Source organism: Coenobita brevimanus, chromosome 102, assembly GCF_032717465.1.
Source record: "Coenobita brevimanus isolate Jiangsu-jjx chromosome 102, ASM3271746v2, whole genome shotgun sequence".
Taxonomy (NCBI): Eukaryota; Metazoa; Arthropoda; class Malacostraca; order Decapoda; family Coenobitidae; genus Coenobita; species Coenobita brevimanus.
In genome coordinates, this window is record NC_137055.1 from 15,411,121 (window position 1) to 15,430,352 (window position 19,232).

The following is a 19,232-nucleotide window of genomic DNA, read 5'->3' on the forward strand; positions in this document are numbered from 1 at the left end:
TTAGAGTATATGGGAGAATTATCAAAGAAAAAATAAGGAATACCTCGGACGGTTTGGTGAGTGACGAATAAGGTGACAGTAGGAGTGATAGAGGATGTGTCGTATCGTTTATAAAGGCTTTAACAAGCATTCATGGGTCAGCCATGGTCACCTAATAGCGGTTCTTTACGCTGCTCGATCCCTCGTAACCTCCCTAGTCCCTTATACCTGAGGTCACTCTTAGACCTTGCCCCAGGTCTTTTTTTGGTCTGCTTTTTGCAACCCTACCATCAAAGTTCACACCTCTCAACGTCCGCACCCAATCCTCCTCCTCCATCTTCTGAACATGCCCAAACCATCTCACTCTACCCCTCCTCATTACAACACCAATATATTCTAGTCTCATCCTTCCTCTTAACTCTTCAATCGTAATCCTAGCCCCCCCCCCCCCTCAGGTCTCGCATTCAAGGATGCATTACACATCCATTTGATCATTGTCATTTCTGTACGTTTGAACTTACGAATATCCTTTTCCATTAATGCCCAGGTCTTACTACCATACAGCATTACACTCTAACACATGTTGCATATAAAGATCCCTTAGCAAGGAGGGAGAGCCCTCTTTTTGTGAGGATAGGCAACAGCTCTCTAAAATTTCCCAAACCACTCCCAACACTAGCCACAGAGCTAGATCCAGCCCCACCTCCAACAAATAACATGTCTGCCAAACAACAAAACTCCACACACTCAAGAGATCCTCCAACTAGATTTATCCCTCCATGCTTAACAATTTCTACATGCTCTCTTCGACATACCGCACACACGAAATCAGCATTATTTCATAGTCCACCTCTAATACCACTACATCTCGTTTGTACCCAGTTATCACAAACACTGCACAGGATGGAGTTACTTCCCACAAGCTTGTGGCAAACTCCAAATGTCCACACTCCCTCTGCTTTGCCAGTACCGCAACCAGCCCTAGATATTATCACTTTTGTTTTATCCCCATGAACTTTCAAACCCTTGTTCCCCATTCCGTCTCTCCATTTCTTAAGTCTTTCCTCTGCTTCCCTTTCATTCTCTGCAATCACCGCCGTCATCAGCATACATCTCCCATGAGACTCCATTTATGAAGGCACGTGAGAGAGCTTTAAGCACTATGACAAACAAGAGGGGGCTCAAGACTGACCTTTGATACACTCCATCATTCACGGAAAACTCATCACTCAAATCTCCATTCACTCAAACTGGGTCAGAGCACCAACGCACATGGCCATAATCACTTTAACCAGTCAGCCCTCGATCTCATCTCGCTACACACCTCACCACCTACCTAGGGACGACTCTGTCAAAGGCCTCCACCAATAAACAAAAACAAAGTACAGCTCCTTTTCTTTTCTGTATATTTTTCCTGAAGCTGTCGGGCGATGAATATGGCATCAGTGGTCCCCTTGTCTGGCATAAACCCAAACTGTATCTCATCGCTCTTTCTCTCATTCCCTTATCATACCCTCTAGGACTCTCTCCACTACCTTCATTATCTGGTCCAAAAGTTTTATGGATCTAGAATTTCTTCTGTCCTAGGTATCACCATTCCCTTTATACACATTTACAGTCACATTCTTCAGCCATTCTTCTGGAACAACACACTCATATATATTCAAATGCATCAAATCAGTAATTAGACCCACTCTTGAGGCTTCAACATTTCAGTACTTAACCCAGACACATTTGCCACCTTCCCCAATGGCATCCTGTCTACTGCCGTGCTCCCAGTATCAGCATCAATCAAACGCCAAGGGACAAACACTGGATCTGCTGACTCCAACCTTTTCCTGTTACAGTCAAGCTCTTCATTAAGCAATCAGTTATAGTGCTCTCTCCAGGCGTCTTTTATATCTTTCCTGTCCAGCACTACCTTTTCTTCATCTTTCTTTACACACTGCTCACCTATGATATCCCTGTTTTACCTGTGCATCAGAACTGCTACTTTAAGTACCATATTCTTCCTTTCAGCGCTATTTAAATTACCCACTAAGAGCCTCTGAAACTCAGAATTTGCCCTGTATGCCTCCTTTCTAGACCTATACCTGACAGCCAAGTATTCCTCTCTGTAACTATCCTTTTTCCATTTCCGGAAAAGTCTTCTTTTCTCCTTAACTGCAGCTTCTACATCCTCATCCCACCACCATGTTACCTAAGGTCTTGGAGAAAGAATCACCGATGTGGGATTCAGTGCGTACTAACGTTTCACTTCACGGAATCCGCAAAATACAATTGCTGAATGTACACCACGTTTCCTGTATATATAGCAGAAGGCAGGGTGTGTGTGAGGGGGGGGGTAGAGGTAAAGGTAGGGGGGTGGTAGGGGGAAGGTGGGGTAAGGAAGGTGAGGTCCCAAGGGAAAGGGATTACAAAGCACAGCACAAGGACGAAAAGAAAAGAAACAAGGGACAGGTGTACACAGTAAAGTAGCCTGAAAGAGAATGTAGTAAAGTAAAATGAATAATCGAATAAATGAATAAGTAATGCACGTCACTATGTACGGGTAAGTTGAGTTGACGGGACTTCTGCAGACACAGCGTGGAAATTGCACAGTGCACAGTGTGGATGTTCAGGGGTGGTGCGGCAGCCTTGCCTGGTGCTATTAAGGTAGGCAGCAGTCAATCAGGCCCCACCTCCGTTCATTCCACTGAGACTATGAACTTTCCCATGCAGGACAAGCACACATGTCACCTCCTGATGCAGTGACCCCCTGGTACATTAAAAAAATCCCGATGGAGGCCACTTAACTAAGAGGGACCCCCAGTGATCCACAGCCCATCACAGGTTGAAAGTATGGGTAGTGACCATTAACTCAGGGCTATTTGTGCATATCCTAGTCTGCGCATATATTTACATTTAATACATTGATCCAGGCTCTAAAAAAAAATAAAAAAAATAAAAAAAAATTATACAGTACATACACAAGTGTTTTATTCAGGAGTAAACATATTAAGCTGGGGGTGAGATGACCAATACTTATCCAGGCGACCTTTAAAGGTTTGTACTGTATTACAATTTACTACACTGGAGGGCAATTTGTTCCTTATATTTACAACTCTATTGAAGAAGAAATGCTTAGCTTCATGCGACTGGAATCGTTTGCCAATTATTTTATGCCCACTGCCTCTAGTATAATTTGAGTGATCAACTGCGAAGTATTTATCGGCAGCCATGTTATCATGTCCTTTGAATATTCTGAATACTTGAATTAAATCTAATATCCTTCGTTTCATTAGGGTAAAGAGATTCAGGATTCTAAATGTTCCTCATACGGTTTGTTTCTCAATCTAGGTATCATCTTTGTCATTCTTCACTGCACTCCTTCAAGCTTTACCATGTCCTTTTTATAATACGGTGAACAAACCTGAAGGCAATACTCCAAGTGTGGGCATACTAAGGAATTATACAAAGTGAGGATGATATTATCTGATATATATTCAAATGCTCTGCCTATGAATCCAATCAATTTATTGGCTTTTCCCACAGTTTCTGTACATTGTTTGCTTGGTTTCAAATCGTTTGTTATTATAACTCCTAAGTCTTATTCATGGTTTACTCTATCAAGTTGGACATTATTCATGATATAACTTGCTCTTACATTTTTACTGCCAATGTTTAGCACTTTGCATTTATTAATACTGAAATCCATTTGCCAGACTTGGGCCCAGTTAAACAGTTGACCAAGCTCTCTCTGAACTGCCTGCCTTTGCAGTGCTGTATCTGCTCTGTTACATATTTTAGTATCAGCAAATTTTGAAATCTTACAACACAATCCTTTGTCAATATCATTTACATATATTAAGAAAAGAATAGGACCTAACACTGAACCCTGCGGCACTCCACTTGCAACGTTTATCCAGTCTGACTCTTTTCCATTTATTACAACTCTCTGCTTTCGTCTGGTGAGCCAATCTTCTACCCACCCGAGAACTCTGCCACTGAAACCATGTGCCTTTAGCTTCTGAAGGAGTCTTTTGTGCGGAAGAGGTAGACCATATCAATAGATTTAGTCTCGTCGTACATGTTCAGTATATCATTGAAAAAGTCCAGCAGATTCGTGAGGCAAGAGCAATTATTATGAAAACCATGTTGCGAATCTTTTAGGAGTTTGTTAGTTTCTAAGTGTTTCACAAACTTGTCTCTGATAATAGTTTCAAGCAATTTGCAAACCACCAATGTTAAACTAATTGGGCGTTAGTTTTCTGGTTGGCTTCTGTTGCCCTTTTTGAATATTGGGGTTACGTTAGCAAGCTTCCATTTGTGTGGCACCTTACTGCTCTTAAGTGATAAGTTAAAAGGTTCAGATAAAGGTTTTGACATTTCATTCTGTAGTTCGTTCAATACGCGTGGCGATATTTTGTCCTGTCCTGGTGCTTTAATCTTTTTTAATTTTTTTATTGCAAGTAGTACATTGTGATCGCTAACTGTAATGTCAGTGATTATGTTGCCCCCTTCTATAGGAATGGGGGAAACAGTAGGAATCGTATGTATATTTTCTGTTGTAAATACTGATGGGAAGAAAGTATTAAGAATCTTCGCCATCATAGTTTCATCATCAGTGTGCTCTCTGTTATCTGTGATTAAGAGACCAGTTGATGGAGTTATTACCTTTTTGCTTCTTATGTATCTGAAAAATTCTTTGGGATTGATTTACTGATACTTGCAATATGCGTCTCAAGGTTTTTCTTATTGCATTTAATTAATTTTTTGGCTTTTCGTCGAAGGGCATCATATAAATTTTTATCACTTTGACTTTTTGTGGTATTATAATTCTTATATGCAAGATTTTTTGCTTCTAGACAATGTTGGAGTTCCACCATTTGGGTTTAGAATTTTTGGCAGGCCTTCTGTTGCGCATTGGAATACATAACCTGACGGCACTGTTGAGAGTTGCTATAAAAAAAATTCCATGCATCATTGATATTTTGAGTTTCGACAATGGGATGCCAGTCACCTGCACCTGAAATTGCCTTTAATTTCTTAAAATTTGCTCTCTTAAAGTCAGGCACTTTCTTGCACCTGGCCTTGACACTGTCTTCACTGATTTTAATGTTAAATGTAACTATGCAAATATCACTTGTACTAAATTCTTCTCCGACAATAACATTACTCACTAGATTTTCTGATGTAGCTAAAACAAGGTCTAGGATGTTAGCTCCACGTGTCGGATAATTTACATACTGATATAAAGAACTTTCCTGCAAGTTTGTATATAGGTCTAACCCTGTGTGTGAGGATAAGGCTTCTCCCAATTTTGGAACTGGTAAATTAAAGTAACCAAATATTACAGTGCTTTGCATACAAGATATTTTGGCAGTTTGATTGTAGCTTTCATTATCGATGTTGAGTGGCTGACTGGGTGGACGATAAATTAACCCAAGAGTGATTTTATGACAAGATTAATTTCTAAGCTGAATATAAATAGTGTCAATGTTTTCAATACGTGGCTTGGCAATTTCGGCTGGATGAAATCCTAATTTAATATTAAACAACACTCTGCCCCCTGCTTGATTTATCCTTTCACTACTGAAAATGTGATAGCCTGGTAAATTAAACTCTGCTAGAAAATCTCTCTGCTCAGTATTTAGCCACGATTCTGTTATGCCAATTACATCACAATGTTACGAAGCGAGATTTGCCAGTTAGGTACCCGAGATCTTTCTCGAAGTTTCTCGTACCCTTGGTTGTAGTACTAGTCAGAGTTGCCAGTTTGCTTGCTGTTAGTGAGCGTAGTTGTTTCATAAGTTATGCATTAATTTTTGTGCTCTTTTTCTCTATAATGATTTATTTGTGATTCCTTGTTAAATTATGTGATTGAAATTAAGTTTGTATGGTAAATTATTTACGGTGATATGTAATGTAGTAAAGTTATTGGAATTATTTGGAAAATGAAGACAGTGAACATTAAGAAGCTGGTGTTTATTTTCGCCTCAGCTGATCTTGTGTCTTGTACACCTAAAAGCTGACCATAGGAAGAACAACTCACTGGGCAACGTCCTTCCTGTACTGTACTACTGCTATTCGAGCCTGTGGCAGTGTAGGGACTGGGACATAACACTGGTGTCAGGAGTGTGGGATTATTTAGGGCTGCAGTGAGTCTAACCTTCGACATGGAAGTGGAAGGTGTGAAGACAAGGTCTCGAGCTGGGCAGGAGGACGAAATTTCCCTGGCGACAATCGTGGCACTAATACAGGCACAAACTCAAGAACTCATAGAACAATTTCAGGCCCGAATCGATGAACAGAAAGAGTTCAGGAACGGACTCAAGAACTAATGCAGGCACATACTAAAGAACTCAGAAAAAACTAAAGGACTCAAAGAACAATAATAGGTTCAAAGGGTACTACTGAAGCCACAGTGTGAACAACTACAGGCACCAGGTGAAGAACAAAAAGAACGATATGAGCAACTTCAAGAGGCATCAGAGGAGCAACAGAAGGAATTACAACTGAGGGTGCAAGGACAGCTAGATGCTTTCATGGGGGAAATGAAGGAAGAACAGCAACAGATTAACCCGCTGCATGCCACTGCCATTTTAAAACGGTCTGACATAATGCCGTGGCCAGTGCCAGTGCCATTTTAAAACGGTCTAATATAAAAAACTTCACTGTGACCGCATTTTTCAAGATTCGTGGGTAAAAATTGTCAGGCATGTAAGGTAACTGTTCCTCTACCATCCCTCAGGCTGTCAAGGCCATACACTCACTCGCTCCCCTCCTCACACTCGCTCTGCCTCACTCTGCCTGTGTGCCCCACCCAGTGCTGTACATAGTGAAGGCATTTTGTAAATATTTTCATGTATGTGTAAGTTGTAAATATTTTCTTGTAAGTGTAAGGACTACATAGTGAAGTCAAGTTGTAAATACCTTCTTGTAAGTGCCAGGACTGTATGTAATGACATCAGGTTGCACCTATCTTCAAGTAAGTGTAAGATTATGCATTCACAGTGAGAAAGACATGCAAATTGTGATAGATGCTTAAGTAATAAGTGATCAGAAAAGTGTACTGAACATTGCTATACCTTCCCAGCATAAATACCTGAGTATACCTTACACAGAAAATGGCTTTCTCTCACGTACGTGGTGAGAGTGAGAGAGCGGCTATATCTGTACACGAGTATGCAGGACTCAATAAAACTCATTTTCGAGCCTCAGTGAGCATTTTAATGGCGAAAATCATTATTTCAACATCAAAATCTATCATTTTAGCAAAAAAAAAAAAAAAAAAGTCGAAAAATGGCCGGCACTGGGGTGACCCAGAGGGCTAAAAATAGTTGGCACATGACGGGATAAGAAGGAAGTAGATGCCAAGCTAGAGCAGCAGAAGTATGAGGCAAGCAATAATGTGATGAAGTGGAAACAGCATGTAGATGACCAGCTGAAGACAATTAGTGAGGAAATAATGATGGAGTGCAAACATCATGGGGACAACCAGCTGAAGATTAGTGAGAAAATTGTGATGGAGTGCAAACAGCATGTAGATAGCCAGCTGAAGCATGTAGTCGACCATGTGGAGATGGTTTGTGAGAAAATTGAGGCTGTAGAGAAATATTGCACTCTGAACCTCAGGTTGGTGTACAGGAGGCATATGAAAGGAGTGGACAGTGTATGGTGAATTTTGGCTGATCCCGGGCATCTGAAGATGGCATTGCAGGGTTGAATAATCAGAATGTAGGAGATTTAAGTCCTGGACTTAATTATGATGTCCCAGTTTATAGGCACCAAGCCAGTTAAGTGCATGGCTGTAGTGGGGGTCCGATTAAAAAGAGACCTCGGGAATTTGATGGTAGAGTATCTCGGGAAGCTTACTATGCACAGTTTGAGTTACTTGTGGATCAGAATGGTTGGTATGATAAGAAGAAGGCTGCAGAAGATCCACCACTGGAGAAATGCATGAGAACCTTGATGAATAGTGTGCAAGTAGACAAAAGAACAGACAGCAAGGAGTGGAATAAGAATGTGAATCATAAGAAGAAATGCTGTGGTACTGCAATGACAGGGCCAATGACAGATGAAGACCTGAAGAGGATGCAGATGGAAGATGCAGATTTACAACCAGTGTTAGAGTGGCTGAAGCTGAGGACAGTGTGACCATCTTGGGAAGAAGTTTCAAGGTCAAGCCCTGCAACCAGGAGCTACTGGAGTCAGTGGGACCTTCCTCGCCTGAACAACGGACTACTGGAGCATCAGTGGGAGACAGCTGATAGCCTCAACAAGTATTGGCAACTGGTGGTTCCGAAGAAGATGAGGTCCGAGATACTGGATGAGTCCCATAACCAGATCACTAGTGGGCACTTGGGAGTGAAGAAACCTTTAAGCCGGCTGCAACATAGGTTCTACTGGATTGGCATGCATCAGGATGTTGAAGAGTGGTGTCGGGTCTGTGATGTGTGCTGTGCCAAGAAGGGACCCAAGAAACGAGGTTATGCCCCTCTCCTGCTGTACCAAGTGGGTGCACCAATGGAAGGAGTTGCAGTGGACATTGCTGGACCTTTGTCACTCACTTAGAGAGGAAACCGATATATATATGTGTTGCCATGGACTACTTCACAAAATGGCCAGAAGCCTATGCTATCCCTGATCAGAGGCTGCGATTGTTGCTCAGGCGTTGGTTGATCAGTTTTTCTATCGTTTTGGAATGCCACAAGAGCTACATTCAGACCAGGGTAAAAACTTCGAGTCTGCTGTGTTCCGTGAGTGCTGCAAGTTACTGGGGATCAAGATGACCAGGACGACCCCCCTAAGACCACAGTCAGATGGGGTGGTGGAGAAATTCAACTGGACCCTGGGACAAGAACTGGCCAAGTACTACGTTGATGGAAAAACAGAATGGGACCAGAAATTACCTGCATTGCTGATGGCATATCAGTCTGCATCCCATGAGTCTACTGGCAACACTCCTGCAAAACTGATGTTGAACCACGAGTTACATTTACCTGTTGACTTGTTAATGGGTAGACCACCTGGTGAAGAGCTGCCTACAGACACCACTGGCTATGCAAAGCACCTTCAGGAAAGGATGGCTGAGGTACATCATCAAATGCGAGGAGCCCTCAAGTTTTCAGAAGAGGTGATAAAGTGCAAGTATGATGCCAAGGCAAGTGAGGTGAGCTTCAGGGATGGTGACCAAGTTTGGTTATACAATCCTCAGCAAAAGACGGGACAGTCACTAAAGCTGCAGAGACCATGGGATGGCCTTACACTGTGTTGGGCTGCCTATCAGATGTAACATTTCGGATTCGGGGAGGCAGGAAGTCTCGCCCAAAGGTGATACACGTGAACCATCTGTGGCAGTAGGCCAGGACAGTAGCCTACAGCTGGGACGTCTCCGAGGAACTGTGCTTACCTGCAGCTGAGGATGTTAAGAAGGACCAAGGAGCTGAAGTGCAAGAGGAAGGTGACAGTTCCCCAAGAGAAGTGAATCAGGAAGAGGACGAAGACCTTCCAGGAGGAGTGGACTGTGTGAAAGAGCAAGGACGTTGTCAGAAGCAGAATAGAAGACCTGATAGCTGAAGGATAATTTTGTGTATAGTTAGATGTTTCATTAGGATTAAGTTTGTATATATTGTGTAATTTTGTCGGGACGACAAAGAACTAGGGAGGGGGCAGTGTTACGAAGCGAGATTTGCCAGTTAGGTGCCCGAGATCTTTCTCGATGTTTCTCGTACCATTGGTTGCGGTACGAGTCAGAGTTGCCAGTTTGCTTGCTGTTAGTGAGCGTAGTTGTTTCGTAAGTTATGCATTATTTTTTGTGCTCTTTTTTCTCTATAATGATTTATTTGTGATTCCTTGTTAAATTATGTGATTGAAATTAAGTTTGTATGGTAAATGATTTACAATGACATGTAATGTAGGAAAGCTTTGACATGTTCTGGTTGTCTGAATTGGCAACTGTTGCCCATCGAGAGTATACAACTTGAGAAAACAGTGAAGTGTCAAGCATTAAGTGTAATAAATGTAAAGTGTTGTTATGCATTAAGTGTAACAGCAGTTAGTAAAGTGTGTATAGCTCCAGCGCTTGTGAGAACAGTGAAGCTGGAAAGCATTAAGTGGAATTATTTGGAAAATAAAGACAGTGAACATTAAGGAGCCCTTGTTTATTTTTGCCTCAGCTGATCTTGTGTACTGTACACCTATAGGCTGACCATAGGAAGAACAACTCACTGGGCAATGTCCTTCCTGTACTGTACTACTGCTGTTGGAGCCTGTGGCAGTGTGGGGACTGGGACGTAACAATAAGCTTCAGTAAAGACAAGGGCCTCTATATCAGAAAATTTATTATGTAGACTACGTGCATTTAAGGGATAGCTTTAATATGTTTTCCTCTCCGATGTGGGGAGCTTCCATTATTTATTGATTTGTCAGATTGTATGACATTTACATTTGCCTCCTGTGATGTTTGTTTTTGCTCTGGGAAAAACTTATGGCATCACTAAGCAAACGACCGAGATGGCCAGAACCAACGGCATTCAGATGCAGTCCAACGTTTGCAAATAGTGTTCGCTGCTCGTAAAACTGGTTCCACTTGTCGATGAACTCAACTCCTTCCTTAAAGCAAAGTGACTTGACTCTGTTTTATACTAAATGCTCTGTTGAAGAAGGCATTCCCTGCGTTAATCCTTTGGAGTATGCCTGAAATTAAAGTATGGTTAGTTTTCTCCTTGTAGTGTCAAATCATCTCTCTGTACTTCTCCATCAGCTCCTCTGATCAGGACCACATGACATCATTGGTACTTGTATGAATGATAACAAGGCTGTCATTTTCCATATTCTCAAAATCGTCATCGACAGCCTCTGTTACGCCATCTACTCCTGCTCCTAGAATACAAAAACGCTTTCATTTAGAGAGTGCCCCACCGCAAAATTCCCCCAACTGACCCCGGATGATAGAGTCCCCCACAACCTGTGCTTCGTGGGGCTCTTCCTCTACTTCTGCGAGAATCTGAAATTTGTTATATGTTGTTACTGGATTGAAGCTCTGTTTTCTCACAAACCTGGCACCATTTCACACTGGCTGGAACTCATTCTGTATGGTGGGGGAGAAGTAACTATAGTGGCAGGAGGATGATCAGCCTGGACAGCGGTTGGCCGAGCTGTGGGGCTATCCTCCACAGTATGTCCAACGTTGCTGGCAATGAACTCCTCCAGCACATCAACTTTAAGGGTCAGGCTGTTAATTTTATTTGTGGCTTCAGTCAGCTTGTCTTCCAAGCTCTGACGTAGTTTGCACATCCCGCAAACAAAGGAACGGTCCATACAAAAGGATCCAGTGAGACTACCGGAGCAGGCTACGCAAATAATGTTCCACGGCATTCTGAAATTCAAAGTTACTGCGAAGACTTATAAGAGAAACAGAATCAGATATTGCTGATTAGCACCTCGAAGAGATACTGGAACAATAATCAGTTGCTTTACAAAATCTGCTAATAGAACAATTACAATTTATGTAATTGTTACAGGTGAAGGTCTCGCTGGTGGGGGTCTTGCTGTTTAAAACTGTACGGGAATGACTACCTTACTGGTTAGCAGTGTACAGTACAACTACAAATGAAAAAGTCACATATGATCCTTTTACTAAAGTAAAAATAAAAAAATTTTAAGACAACACTAATAATTTGGGGGAGGCGTGGCTCAATCGGTAGAGAGGTGGCGTGGGGTCCTAGCGGACCTAGGTTCAAATCCCGGCTGGGGCAGGGAACAGTTTAAGAATTTGAATTTCATTAAATCAGGCTTTACTGATCTACCAGAAGACCCGCCGACATGTCGTAAAAATACCCCCGCTAATACCAATACACCAGTCCTGTATGAGACAGCCCTAGCATGTATTCAATATGGACGGTGGGTGTTAGTGCCGAAGTGGTGACATGTAGAGGTGTATGGTATGTAGGAGGACTACTGAGCCTTGATAGCAGGCTGTGAAGCCTATGCCCAGAGTCGGACTCATTAAAAAAAAAAAAAAAAAAAAAAAAAAGTTTATCCGTTGTTCCTTTAATCTTCAAGAGTTGGGGATAAGGAATAAAGTTAAACATGATAATTTATTGTATATCTCAGTGTTGGTATACTATTTATACTTTCTCGCATTAATTTTTGTGATAAACAAGAGTTCATCATTATTCCTTCTCGTGAGTTATCACAGTATTGAGAGATTTTACCTAAGGTCAAAAGCGAAAGTTCATGATGTGCAAAGATTCTTTTTTTTTAAATATTGAATCAGCAGGTTCGATTCAAGTACTGCTACAGCAGATAAAAAAGAAACACTATTTATTCGAAATTTCTCGCTTGGTTCGGTGAACCCCACGTCATTTGAAAATTCTTGATCTAAAACACCTCCAGTATCAATTTCTTGTTATATGTTTCCTAAATGTGATTTTTTCATCTTCAGATATGTAATTTAAGTATTGCAAGTAACTGGGGGTGTTTCCCGAGCAGTTTTCATAAATTTATTTATGTTGCACATTTAGCGATCTAAGTAAGTGTATACAAGCATCTCTCTAGTAAAATAGTTTTGAACCACACCTCATCGTATAGAATCAGCCGTACCTAGTTCACAATTAGAACACCATTTTATCATTGTCGTCATGGTTAAATGAACTAAAAAAAAAAAAAAAAAAAAAAAAAGGAATAGTCTCTCTTCCAAAATTAAGAATCCAGAAAGCCTGAACACGATATACACAACTGTTCAGGTCGATGGTACTGCAGCCTGATTCTATTTTAAGGTATAATGAAAAAAAAATGAGTATATGACAACCCAATAATGTCTGCAAATGGTATGTCTCAGTACACTTACGTATTTACGTTTTCCTATAATTTTTATCAGATAATCAATCCCTGAAAAATTTCCCTTTAAACGATTTATTGACTTTCGGGGTGATTTCACCAGGGTATGTGTGCATAATGATATCCCACGAAACTTCATAGTGAGAAAACATTTTTTTTTTTTTTTAAATTTGATCCCATGGTTCAAAATCCAAATTTAAAGCCATAGTTATACAGATATAATTAATATCGTTTTTATCTCTCAATTTCCAACTGATCTACACATCTCTAATGAAGCGAAACTATTTAGGCTTAAACCCTCAAATTCGGGCCTTCTTTACCTGTGAATCAATTTCATCGCACGTGTTCCCTCATTTATTCTAGTTACTATATTGTTTTTTTCCGGGTCGAATTCTTTTTCACCCTCAGAAATTTTTTGAATTGTAGGCACAGTTGGAAATGTTTCCCAACTTTTTGTCCGTACATTTGTGGAGGTTGAATATTTAGGATTTTTTTCGGCCTAATTAAGCGGTTTTTAGCATCACTACAGCACAATAGTTTTGAATTACTCCTGATGCCGATGCCTTTACGGTAATAAATCTTGTACAATTTTTATCCTAAAAATAAAACAAAGTCATAAATGACCCTTTTCCTAAGGTTAAATCCAAACACTCTCCAGACGAAACTAATACAATTCAATCGATTTTCCTTCATTATTCTTTTATTAGTAGCTATCATTAATATATTAATGGTGATCATTTATATATCTCCATATTGGTATTGTATTTATTCTTTCTCGTATTAAATTTTGAGTGACACAAAAGCTCATCAGTATTCATTCTCAACTTTTAACACAGTTGTGAGAGAATTTACTTAAGGCAATGTGGCTAATGATCTAACGTGAACCTTCATAATATGGAAATATTCTTTTTTTTTTTTTTTTTGTTGCGTTCAATCATGAGACTCGATGTATTTTTAAAGTGCTACTAATGAAGATAAAAAAGAAATCCTCTCTTATTTGAAATATCCCTCTTGTTTCGGTTACCCAAACATGACTTGAAACTTCTTGTTTTGAATCACCTCAGATATCAGTTCTCTTTACCTGTGAATTGATTTTTTGTTATGTGCTCCCTAAATTTGATTTTCCTTCACCTTCAGCAGTGTCATCTTATTTTTGGAAGTAACTGAGAGTGTGTTCTAACCAATTTTGAGTACATTTGTGGACGTTCACATCAGTTTAAACTTAATATTAAAAACCTCAGATGTCTGGTGTCTTAACGTTTGAATCAATTTCTTTTTATATATTTCCTAAATTTTTTTTTTTTTTTTTTCACCAGAAATATCATCAGAGTATTGGAAGTAACTGGGTGTGTTTTCCAAGCAATACTGAGTACATTTTTGGAAGATCGATTTCTCAAAAATATATGCTTATACAGCCATCACTTCAGTAAAATAGTCTTGAACTACCCCCAGTCGTATTCTGTCGGCCGTTACTAGTTTCCATTGGGAACTTTTTATCACTGACGTCATGTTATGATGAATTCCGCACCACAATAATAGGGAAGGGGAAACTATTCCAAAATTAAAAATCTAGGTAACCTGAACACAACATACATAACTGTTCAGCTTGATGCTTCTATACCCTGAATCTTTTTTACACCTATTCTGAACGAGGAAAATGCTTATATGACGAACCAGATAATGTTCATATAGTTTATGTCTCAGTACACCAATTTATTTACAATTTCATTTTATATATTAATTTCATTCAAACTGTCTATTAAGGCTAAGGGTGATTTTACTTTGGTAAAGAAGCACTATGATATCACACGAAACGTCATAGTGAGAAAAATCCCATTTTCTTAATTTCACCAGAACGTTCAGGATGCAAAATTAACCCGCCCCGTCCCGTCGACGTATGGGTACGTTGCAACATTTTACATTTGCCAGTCCTGACGATGTACTGGTACGTTGTGCGATTGCAAGGTCCCTAATTTGCACAATTTTCAATTTTCGCACGTGATTTTTCGTACATATACACGGGACACCTTCCTTACAAGATGCCAAGCAGGTACAACGCCTTACACCGCATAACCTCCCCTCCCATTGTCTCGGCAATTCACCTGTTACCAGTGACCTGGCCAATAAAGATATTCAGGGCCAGAGTGATTCCCCAATCGAAAACAATATGGAGGACAAAGTTTACATAGCATTAGAGGAAGAAACAGTCAGAAATGATGATCAGGTAATGTGGCAAAAGAAGGTCAGGAATGGTGATGAGTTAGTGAGTGAAACAATGATTATAATGCCTGTATTACTGTTTGAAAACCAATATACTCTCATACTACATATAAATTCGTACCAAATAAATAAATAAATACCGTTTATGAGTGGTGTGGAATAGTTATCCTCCCATAGAACTCGTTTTCTTTGCAGCCAGCCTGATAGAAAACCCTGTAAGGTAAGGAGGTACTCCTACCTGTATCGAGTATTTTACACCTCAGGTGAGTAATTTCTCTATGAATTTTCGATGTTTCTCACCAAAAGCGGAGGTTTTAGCCATTTTTTTTTTTTTTTCCAAAAATGCTCGGGACTGGGGGGTGTCGGAGGTGCAAAAATGCTCGGGACGTGACGGGTTAAAGCCTTTGATAAACTGACAAAAATAATATCCGTTTTATCCATGAAATTCCAAGTTGTGTCCACGAGTCCAACGAAACGAAACTCTTTAGGCTTAAAACCCTCAAATGCCAACCTTTTTTTAACTCTGAATCAGTTTTGTCCTAAGTGTTACCTCATTTAGTCTTGTTAATGATTTTATTTTTCCTAGATGACATTTCTTCACAGCAAGTAATGTTTTCTGAATTTTTAGATATTTAGGTGTGTTTTCCAAATAATTTAGAGTGCATTTGTGGAAGTGAAAGGGTTAGTGTTTTTTGCCCTCAATAGTCAGGTTTTGGGGATCACTGCAGTATAATAGTTTTCAATTACTCCTAAAGCGAATTCTTTTGCCGAAAAAAATCTTGTACCATTTTTTATCCTGAGAGTACCACTACAAAAGAAAAAAGTCACGTATGACACTTTCACTAAAGCAAAAATCCAAAAATCTCCAGACGACACTAATATAGTTCAATCGGTGTTCCTTCAGTTTTCACTTTTCGGGAGTTGTCATTCATTATATATCTACGGAGATAATGAAAGTTGAAAAATTATAATTGATTATATATCTCGATATTGGTATACTATTTATACTTTCTCGAAATAATATTTTCAGGAGACAAGAAATCATCAATTTTCCCTCACGAGTTTTCAGAGTATTGAGATAGGCAATGTGGCTTATGATCTAAGGCGATAGTTAATAGTAAGTGAAGATTCTTTTTTTTTTTTTTTTTTAACATTCAATCAGCAGGTACGATGCAAGTTCTACTACAACGGATGAAAAAGAAATCCTATATGATTCGAAATTTCTTGCTTGGTTCCATGAACCCCAAAACAATTGAAAATTCTTGATCTAAAACACCTCAGTTATCAGCTCTATTAATGTGTGAATCGATATCTTGTTATATATTTCGTGAATGTGATTTTTTCACCATTAGATGTCATTTGATTATTTCAAGTAATTGGGGATGTTTTCCGAGCAGTTTCTGGTAAATTTGTTGAAGATGCACTTTTACCGTTTTCCATCCAAAATATATTGATACGACCATCTCCCCTGCAAAATAGTTTTGAACTCTCCCCAATCGTAGACCATCAGCCGCACCTAGTTTTGGAACTCCTTTTTATCATTGTTGTCATGGTTAACGTGAATTAAAAAAAAAAAAAAAAAAAAAAAAAATAGCCTCTGTTCCAAAATCTAAAATCCACTCAACCAGAAAGAGACATAAACACCTGTTTAGGTCGATGCTACTGCAACCTGATTTTTTTTAAAAACCTATCAAGAAAAAAAAAAATGCGTATATGAGGAAGCAAATAATGTTTATAAATAATATGGCTCAGTACACTGATGTATTTACTTTCCCCTATAATGTATATCATGTAATCAATACCTAAACAATTTCCTTTTAAATGATTTATTGCCTTTCGGGGTGATTACACCACGGCAAGTATGCATAATTATATCACACGAAATATCATAGTGGGAAAATATTCAATTTTCAAAATTTATATCTGATGGTTCAAAATGCGAAGCCCTAGTTATACAGATAAAAATAATATCTGATTGATCTATGATTTTTCAAGTTGTTTACACATCTCTAACGAGATGAAACAATTTAGGTTTAAAACCCTCAAATTCCGGCCATCTTTACCTGTGAATCAAATTCATCCAACGTGTTACATCATTTAGTCTTGTTACTATTTTGTTTTTCCGGGTCGAAATTTTTATCACCCTCAGAAATGCTGAATTCTGGACGCAGTTGTTAATATTTCACAATTTCTTTGAGACTATTTGTTGAGGTTTAATATTTAGGATTTTTTCGCCCTCAATTAAGCGGTTTTGAAATAGTATTAATGCCGATGCTCTTGTACCATTTTTCATCCTGACAGTACCACTACAAATGAAAAAAGTCACAAATGACCATTTGTCAAACGTTAAATCGAAACAATTACCAGACGACCTTATTACAATTCATTCAGTCGGTGTTCATTCGCTCCTCCTTTTTAGAAGCTGTCAGTCACTTTATATTTAGGGAGGATAGTAATAAATTATAAATAATAATTATATATGCCGGTGTTGGCGTAGTATTTATAAATTCTCATATTAATTTTTGTGAGACACAAAAGCTCATCAATATTCCTTCTCTCGAGTTATCAATTAAAATATTATACGTATGATAATATGGCTTATGGTCTAACACGTAAATTAATAATGTGTAAATACTCTCTTTTCTTTTTTTTACAAAATCAGGAGGTTCGACGCAAGTGCTACTACAGCTGATATAAAAGAAAGTCTTTCTAATTCGAAATTTCTCGCTTGATTCAATGGCTCCCAAATCAATTGAAACTTCTTATTTTTAAAAACCTGGGATGTCAGCTGTCATAATGTGTGAATCAATTTCTTGTTATATTTTTCCTAAATGTGATTTTTTTTTCACCTTCAGAAATGTCATCGGAGTATAAGTAACTGACTGTGATTTCCACGCAGTTTTGAGCACATTTGTGGATGATGAATTTTTATCTATTTTCTACAAAAATATGGAAATACATCCATCACTGCAATAAAATAGTTTTGAACTACGCCCAGTCGTTTTCCCTCCGCCGTTAGTAGTTCCCATTTGGAACTCCATTTTATCACTGATGTCATGGTTAAGAAAAATAAGAAAAAAAGAAGTTACAAATCTCTTCCAAAAATAAAAATCCAGTCGACTTGAAAACGACACATACATAACTCTTCAGGTCGAAGGTACTGCAACCTAATTCATTCTTTGACCTATTCTTAACAAGAGAAATGCATACACGAGGAACCGAATAATGTTTATATATTGTATATCTCGGTTCACCAACCTCTTTACTTTTTCATTATATATATATATATATATATATATATATATATATATATATATATATATATATATATATCAGTTAATCAATACCTAAACAATCTCATTTTAAACGATTCACTGAGTTTCGGAATGATTTTACTTTGGAAAAGATACATCATGATATCACACGAAAAGTCATAGCATATTCCATTCTCAAAATTTGATCAGGAGATTCAGAAAGCTATTTTGAAGCCGTAGATAAATAGATAAAAATAACATCAGTTTGATCACTGAATTTCCAAGTACATTACACGTCTATAATGAAACGAAATTCTTTTGATTTAAAAACATCAAATAACAACAATCTCTCATTGTGAATCAATTTCGTCGCTCATATAAACTCATTTAACCTTATTTTTTTTTTTTTTTTTCCGAGTCAGATTTTTTTTCCCTCTCAGAATCTTTTTCTGAATTTTATATACAATTGGGAATGTCTCCAAACTAATTTAGAGTCTATTTATGAAAGTTGCATATTTAGTGTTTTTGCTCTCATGTATGCGGTTTCTAAGACCATTCCAATATAATAGTTTTGAATTACTCACAAAGCCGATGCTTCTGCTGTAACAGAACTTGTACGATTTTTTATCCTGAAAGTACCACGACAAATAAAAATAAGTTAACAAATGACACTCTTTCGTAATGTAAACATCCAAACAATCTCCAGACGACTCATACGTTTTAATCAGAGTTCCTTCAATCTTCATTTTTTAGTAGCTGTCCTTCACTATAAGATGAGGAATAAAGTTATAATGGTAAATAATTGGAGCAGTGTCTTTTTTTTTTTTTTTTCGTACTAATTTTTGTGAGAGACGAAGATTAATCCATATTCCTTCTCACTAGTTATCATAGTTTGGACAGATTTTAACTAAAGCATTCTGGCATATGGTCCAACGCAAATCTCCAAACTGTGTG

General features: G+C 38.6%; 1 protein-coding gene across 2 annotated transcripts in view; it reads right to left on the reverse strand.

Moving 5' to 3' along the window:
• LOC145415318 (monocarboxylate transporter 12-like) overlaps positions 1-19,232 on the reverse strand; it is a 289,935-nt gene that overhangs the window by 43,570 nt on the left and 227,133 nt on the right. The gene's annotated exons all lie outside the window — the stretch shown is intronic.